Below are 8574 nucleotides of genomic sequence, written 5' to 3'. Positions count from 1 at the left end.
CTGTCCTGACATAAGGCCACAGCTTCAGCCTTATGGCTTCTTTTAAAGCTCTCCCTATCACTTTGAACGGCCTCTCTCTTCTCTCATTCTTTTTTTTTCTGGTCACAGAAAAGCCAATTTATTATTGCAAATGTTAGCTTTTGTGGAGGACTCTAGGTCACATACTGGCAGTCTCATCGAATGTGACCATTACCTGTAATCAAAAATTTTCAAAACTAAAATTTTATACATATATATAATGTATAATATGATACAAATATTTTTTCTGTTCTTTAATTTCCAAAGCATGCTCATTCATCCCCGATTGACCAATAGTACAGAAATATCTTTTTATGACAGGCCAGGACATCCATTTTATCCCAGTTACACAAACACAAATGCAAAATAGTGTTACATGACTTCCTGGCCTGAAATTATAAGACTGTGTGTGCATACATATTTTTAAATCCCTTTATTCCCCTTCCATGTTTTTGGCTTAACTTTATTCGTGTAATATCTGCCTTTCTTATAGGTGTCTCTCTTGTGAAAGGCATCACTATCCAGTTAACCAAGTCAAATCACCTTCCTCTCCATCTCCCCACCTCCAGTCATCAAGTGCTAACAAGACATCTTCTTAAATCTTTCTGGAGTGGATCTCCTCTCCATTAGAATTCCCTTTTGCAAGTTCACTTCTTCATAAGTCTGACACCAAATATTTTAATTGCTCTGCTGCAGTTTTCTCTTCTTCAGTCAGTGGCAACAGCTCCACATGTGTTAGCTTTTGTAGTTCTTGTATCATGGTCATAGTCTTATTGACGGTAGCACAAATGCGGTTCTTACTCTCTTTCTGCTCTATAGTGATTGGTTTAAAGTGAGCATACAAAGTGTGATATCGAGACATTATTGCTGACAATTCCTTTAAGAGTGTAACTGGATTTTTCTTGCCTGCTGTATCAGGATGGTTAGTGTTGATTTCATATTCCAGCCTGTATTGAATGTAATTTAGATCAGAGTCAGCTTTCTAGAACATCAGTTCCAGCTTATCAACCTCCGCCTCCATGTTGAATAGTTTCTTCTCTCATCTTTCTGGCCCACAGAAAATAAGGGTGGTACTGCTCTATCCCCCAAATTATCCAATTCAAGTGTGCCATCTGTTTCCTGCTAGATCTGTGATCGGGGCCTGTTATCATTAAGCATTCATATCCCAGCTTCCTGACCCCAATCTCATCCTTACCAAAGATTATTCTGTTCATAAATTGGCTTCACATGTAAATTCAGCTACAAGAAGAGAATGTACGGGTCGTGTTGACACAAGCATTCTGTTCTGCCTGGCATTTATATTTCTCATTGTTAATTAAGAAATTGCCATTCTGATTTTATACCTTCTTATTTAATCAGGTTTGTTAGTACGACTCAGCCTTCCTGGAATTAATGAATCTGAGATGCTGCCAAAACTGAAGGTCTGGGCTGAATTTACACTGGGAGGGTCTGGTGACCATCTGCTACCACCCCCTCCCCAAGCTACTTAGGGTTCCTCACTCATGTCATGCTTTCACGCCTCAGGGCCTTTATCCAGGATGTTCTCTCCTTCTATGGATTCCACTCTCTCATCTTTTGGGTCACTTCTATGAATCCTCCAGAGCACTGATTAGGCATCACTTCCTCTGTGGAGTCTTCTTTATCTTTTCTAGAAATAATCTATTTAGCAGCTGTTTACTGAGCACGTTTATACCAGAAACTCTGAAATCTCCTGAGGACATAGGAGTGATTCAAGACAGTTCACAATTTGTGGTTTCAAAGATGAGATGTAAAGTGATATTAAAAAAATCCTATCCAAATGATAAAGTAAGACATCTGAAAGCTACTTGCAATGGAGACAGAATGAGGGCAATGGCAGGCTAGTGTCCAGGGGCTACCTGCAAATGATAGTATTTTACTTAGTTCATGAATTATTGTAATAGGCGAGGATAATAAAGAATAAAAGGCTTTCTGGGAGGGGCGGGGGAGGGAGGGGCGTGGTCAAAGAGTCTGGAGTCAATCAAGCTCTTAACTCTGAGTCGCTCCTTAAGCCTGGATGTTACATCCAGATGTTAGCCCTCCCACTTTAGTCTTAGCTGACTGGAGCAGTACTAGGTATTAAATCATAGGGTAGTCACTCTACAGGCTGGCCAGAGACATAGGAAGGTACTGACATGGGAACATCCCTGTTATATAAATAAGCCAAAGTTGGTCTCTGTGTATTGGCCCCCAGGTTGATTATGTCTTCACAGTAAGCTGAGACTTGTTAGCTCAAAAGCCCACAGGCACCAAACTCAAAAATTTTTTTACATTACTTTAAAAATAACCCAATCAAGCAGATTTTAGCCCTTAAGGGACTGTCCACTTGACATACCCTGCGAAACTACATCCAGTAGCTGCTGGCTGTTGCTAAGACAGACTCTTGTGGTTACAAATCGCCACGCTGCTCCTGTCACTAGACCTCTCTGACCCGGAGATTCCCCACTGTGTCGCTGAGTGACATCACCCAAGCAGGCGGTCCCCATCCCTTGCCAGTTCCCTTGCCCTCCTTTCCTTCTGGATAGTGTTTTCTGTGCTGTAAGCCTCTGAACAGTCTCATGCTGCAAGAGACTTCTCCTCTCGTGCAACCATATCCAAGCACTGCTCAATAAAGCTTTTTGTGTGTTTCTGCCTCTGTGGTCGTGTCTTTTTCCTTGATCAGCCCTTAATTCCTCAACCCCCCTACAAGCACACACTGGATACTGACTGGCTTAACACATCAGAGCCTTTCTTTGGGGGAGTTTTAATTGAAGGGGGAGAGATAATGAGCAGTTGACAGCAGGGGGCAGAAACAGAAAGGCATGTAGAGAGAAAGAGGCAGTAACTAAGGGCCACAGGCAACAGGAGCCATGAATCAGAGGGAAGGGGCAGAGAACTCAGTCAGTGGTAGCAAAAGATAAAGCACAGAAAAACTGAGCTGGAGTGACTGTAGGGTGAAACACTGGAGTAGGAGGCCATGGGTACATAAAGCCAGCCAGGGAGGAACAAAGTAGTACAGGAGAACTTAAAAGGACGTTTTAGCTCCTGAACCACATTCTGGTCTCCACAAGGCGGTGTCCTCCTTCCAGTCCTGCCACGAAGACGTGCCACTCAGTGTAAATTCCATTCTGAGAGATAATAGCGCCTTTCCCAAGGCAACCCTAGTATGTCTATATTCTTCATATCCAAAAGAATCAACTTTCACATAGTCTATTAGAAGAACATGGGCAAAGTCTGGAGTGGGGAGCTGTGTGGTGTTCTGAGGAATTCCAAGCAATTTGATACCTCTAGATAAGAAAGTATGAGTTGGAGGGGCATCTGGTTAGCTCAGTCAGTTAAGTATCTGACTCTTGACTTCAGCTCAGGTCATTGTGTCACAGTTTGTGAACTCAAGCCCCATGTTGAGCTCTGCACTCTCTTCCTATCTCTCTGCCCCTCACCTGCTGGTTCTCTCTTTCTCTCTTCCCCCTCTCCCTCCCACTCCCTCCCCCCTTTCAAAAGATTGCAGAGGTAATGGGGTTAGGTCATGAAGTCCTTGCGTGTGCTCTGCTGAGAGTCCCCAGTGTCATCTTGTAGGGAGCTGGTGGGCTTTTAAAGACTAAGTGATGGGCCAGATTCATGTTTCATTGGGTCACTTTGGCAAAGTGTAGGAGAATGTGAGATCGGCAAGGCTGGAGGCGATAGCAATCTGGACAGGAGAGGAGAGAATGCTTAGCAGGACTGAAGAAGAGGGGACATATTCAATAAATATTCAAAAAGTGAAAGCAGCAAGAATTGATAACTTATTACCTGTTGGGGTAGAAAAAAGAAAGATTAGTGTGCGATGGATAGTCCCTGTTGTTCAGAATTAGACACTGGATGAATGGGATGGCATTGACTGAGAAGGAAGAGCAAGTTGGGATGGAGAAGGGAAGAAAAGGAAAAAGATACACTTGAGGAATGCATAGGACATCACGTAGAGAAACCCAGAGGACACCTGGTTCCATGTGTCTGAGCTTCTGGGTGAGTCCTAAGTCACATCTTAGCACCAGCTGCCATCACTTACTCATCTTTCTATTGTTGAGTCCGTGCCCTAACATAAACAAATCCTCCAAATATCTCCTGCATCCCAAAGCCTCCCTCTTTGTCCTCTGGTTTGCCAACAAAGTTCCCTGTCATCAACACTTTCTCAAAGCATTCCTTCTTTTTTTTTTAATGTTTATTTATTTTTGAGAGAGAGAGAGAAAGAGAGAGAGAGAGAGAGAGAGAGAGAGAGCGAGAGAGAGCGCGCGCATGAGCAGGGGAGGAGCAGAGAGAGAGGGAGACACAGAATCCAAAGCAGGCTCCAGCCTGACATGTGGCTTGAACTCATGAGCTGTGAGATTATGACCTGAGCCAAAGTTGGATATTTAACCGAGTGAGCCACCCAGGTGCACCTCAAAGCATTCCTTCTTTCTGAACTTTAATGAGCTGTCCTTCAAGAACCTTCTTTTGGTACGACTCTCCCAAGTGAATCCTGACTTTTATTTATCTTCCTCTCACACCACACAAGTTCTTCAGGACCAGGAAGTGGAATTGGAGTTCTTAATTCCCATTTCCACATACCAACCATTTCTTCTGGAAAACCTCTGTTCCTTTGAGGGTCATTCCATTTGTTTTCTCTTTCTTCTCATTGTTATGAATCACCAACATCCTCATCACTTTCTCTCATTTGCCAAGAAGGTGGGTTCTATTTTAATGGTCTTCTCCCTTCAACATTTTCTTCATTCTGAATGATTTCTACTTCCATATGGATTAATAATCCATCACATTGGACTCTCATTTTCTTGATTTAATCATCTCTAAGCATTTCAACTTGGACCTCCATTTTTAGTGTCAAACCCTACGTCATGACTTCTGAAATGGCAACTTCAACTATCCCATTTTGTAACCACAAATTCTTATCAAAGACTGCACTAAAACTATCTTTTAACCTTAATGGAACCTTTCAACTTTTAGTCTCACCTTTTCTTACTATCTAGGGCTATTGCATGGTTATTAGGAACATAGAATTTGGAGCCAGATTGTAGGTTAATTTCTGAGAAAGGCTAAGAAAATGGAGAAATAGTAATTTTAAAAAAACTAATCCAGTTTCCAGTTTATCTTGGTGGTTGGGAAAAGGGAGTGTGGGCACTGCAGAGAGAGGGGCATCACTAAGAGGTGGTTTTCAACATAGCCCATAACAGGAAAGTAGAAGAAATGCTGGAATCCATCCCTCACAAAATTCTCTCACCACTTATTGTCTGCATGCAATGTTTTTTGGCTCAATCACTTGGCACTTAATTACATACTCTTTAATTTTTCACATCTGTCTGTCTGGAGCCTTGAATGTAGTCATGGAAAGCCCCCTGGGCCTATATTCAAAACAATGGATTCCAGATACAACTTCTTCCTGCAAGATCTTGAGCAAATCACTTAACTGCACCTTAAAATGTAAATAACAGTCCTGACCTCATCGAGTTATTTTAAAGATCAATGAGATAATATATTGAAAAACATTTGGTAAGCTTTAAAATGTTTTCAGAACAGAAGGTCTACTATCTCCCAATTATATTGGGAGAATTGTATGTTCTTTGTATAATTCATCAAGCCTGGTGCTCAAATATTTGTTGAGTGAATGAGTGACTTAACGCCTTAATGAATGAATGAGTTAGTGAATCAGTAAATGCCTATGTGCATGCTAAGCCTCTTTGATCCCCATCCCACAAGGAGAATTGGCTACCTTGTCAAGTTAACACTGTTAATACTATCCATTAATTAATTAATTCATTCATTCATTTGACAAACACATTCACCGCCAACCACATCACTGGTAATATGTTCCTACTTGCTTTCTCAATCAAAACTGTGCCTTCCCAGCAACAATGCATAAGGTTTCCTTTTCTCTTCATCCTCGCCAACACTTGTTTTTTCTTGTCTTTCTGAGTCGTTATTCTGACCTGGTGTAAGGTGATATCCCATTGTGGTTTTGATTTGCATTTCCCTGATAATTAGTGAAGCTACAGCATAGGGAATGTGGTCAACAATATTGTAACAGTGTTGCATGGTGACAGGTGGTAGTGAGCATAGCATAATGTATAGAGTTGTTGAATAACTATGTTGTACACCTAAAACTAATACAACATACACTCAAAAACAAAATAAAACAAACAAAACTGTGCCTCTATGAGGAATTTTTAAAAACTATATCCTATAGATAGGGAATCTGAAACACAGAAAGTAACTTGCCTAAAGTCACATGGGTAGGAAATTACAGAGCTTAATATACTGATAGGGCTCCGAGATATATACACAGAAGCCAGCACTGAAGGGTACTCCCCAAAGAGTATGAAAAGGGGGGAGCAGCAATTTCTAACAGCACTTTCTAAATGCACAGGTGCTGACCAAAGGGGATACGGAAAAGTCAGAGTACATTAGACTTGGGGGTATCAGAGTGACTTATATGGTCTTAGGCCATATTTTCCAAGACATGGCCTTTAAGACAGGAATTTGTATGCTGGAGGGCTGACACTATGAGAGCCTGAAGAGGCCAGGTGGAGAAGTTGGGTACTGATGAAGCTGCAGTAAAGGCCTCAGCTAGCCTAATGGGGAGCTCTGGCGCCAGTGTGGCCTGTCAGTGTGAGTTGTGATGGGAAGGTAGGTTTTACGGCATGGACTGGCCATTGGATTCCAGCTGTCTGTCCCTAGTGAGGGAGTAAGACCTTGGCAAGACAGCTTCCCTGGGAGGGACTGAACCATAAGTCCTCATTCAGCAGGGACACTGCAGCTGCTGGGGGATTGAATGTCTCTGTTCTTTTTTTTTTAATTAAAAATTTTTTAATGTTTTATTTATTTTGGATACAGAGAGAGACAGAGCATGAGAGGGGGAGGGTCAGAGAGAGAAGGAGACACAGAACCGGAAGCAGGCTCCAGGCTCTGAGCTAGCTGCCAGCACAGAGCCTGACGTGGGGCTCGAACCCATGAACGTGAGATCTGACCTGAGCGGAAGTCAGAGGCTTAACCGACTGAGACACCCAGGCGCCCCTGTTCTTTTTTTTTTTTTTTAATGTTTTAAAAATGTTTTATTTATTTTTAAGAAAGAGAGAGACAGAGCATGAGTGGGGAGGGGCAGAGAGAAAGGGACACACAGAATCGGAAGCAGGCTCCAGGCTCTGAGCTGTCATCACAGAGCCCGATGTGGGGCTTGAACCCACAAACCATGAGATCATGACCTGAGCCAAAGTCGGAGGCTTAACCTACTGAGCCACCCAGGTGCCCCATGAATGCCTCTGTCCTGAAGGGGGGTGTGGGCATCAAATCACATCATCTACCACAATGTTATCAACACTTCTAAAAATTGAGTATGTTAACTAGCCTGGCTGGATGAACCAGATAGAGGTAGAAACATGAAAAAACAAAAACAAAAATAAAAACAGAGCTTCAGAGACAAGGGCTAGAAATAGCCATAGAAGACCTGTACCTCTCATCACCAAGATCTTTTTCCGGGGATAACCGCAGGGGTCATCCCTGCCTGGTACCAGGCTGCCTTCCCATTGTCTCGCTTGAACTCCTTGTTCAATGTCCAAGCTCCTCGGGGGCATTTGGGCTTCCTGTGTAGCGAAGCTGCAAAACCAAATAAATATGGTGGCATTCTGCCCTAAATGCTCAGCCCTCTGGCTATACAGACATGAACCCATTCCCAGTCCCATACCCTCTGGGTCAATGAGAAGATCAAATTCCTGAACTGGCAGAATGAGGTCCACACCAAGGAGATGACTACTTTGTGGAGAGCTGTCTGAGAAGCCAATAGGCTCTTCCCAGGCCTTTACCACAGAAGGGGTCATTAGTGATTCTGGAGCCTACAGAGGAGCAGTGGAGCCAACCAATCAGGTAACAGGAATTATAGGGATTTCATAGGAAAGAGAGGACCTGACTAAGAGAGATGCAGCCAGGCAATGACCATGGAAATCTACATGGATCAGGATGTCTCTGAGAAGGCAAGTGTCCTAGTGGTTGAAGTCAGTATGGAAACCATGAAGTGTGTCACTTAGGGACTGGGCATTAAAAAGATGAAGGAGCTGGGTGTTTAAAAAAAAAAGCAGGACAGAACAAGGGATAGAAGATATACTTATTTTGGAGGGAATAACTAAGCTTACTCTGTGTCATGGGGACAGTTTGGTGCAAGAAACTCAAATCCAATCAAGCTAATTTAAGAGATGTCATTATAGGAGACTAGGGTATCTCACTAAGTTCACTAGCAAGAAGACAGCCATGAGGACCAAGTGAAGGGATACAGAATGTCCTTAAAATGACACTGGAGGAGGAAGGAAGCTCCATAAACACTTCAAAGTCATTTCTTTTTTAAAATTTTATTTATTTTATTTTTTTTTCTTTTGTAGTTTATTGTCAAGTTGGTTTCCATTTAACACCCAGTGCTCATTCCAACAAGTGTCCTCCTCTATGCCCATCACCCCCCTTCCCCTCTCCCCCACACCCATCGGCCCTTAGTTTGTCCTCAATTTTCAGGAGTGTCTCATGGTTTGCCTCCCTCCCTCTATTTTT

At 42.7% G+C, this 8574-nt stretch overlaps 1 pseudogene; it reads right to left on the bottom strand.

Annotated features, from left to right (window-relative positions):
* Window positions 1-673: 673 nt before the first annotated feature.
* On the bottom strand, window positions 674-1039 carry LOC115273096 (annotated as a pseudogene).
* Window positions 1040-8574: the final 7535 nt, after the last annotated feature.

Source organism: Suricata suricatta, chromosome 12, assembly GCF_006229205.1.
Source record: "Suricata suricatta isolate VVHF042 chromosome 12, meerkat_22Aug2017_6uvM2_HiC, whole genome shotgun sequence".
Lineage (NCBI taxonomy): Eukaryota > Metazoa > Chordata > Mammalia > Carnivora > Herpestidae > Suricata > Suricata suricatta.
The sequence above is the reverse complement of the archived record's forward strand: the minus strand, read 5'-3'. Positions and strand labels throughout refer to the sequence as shown.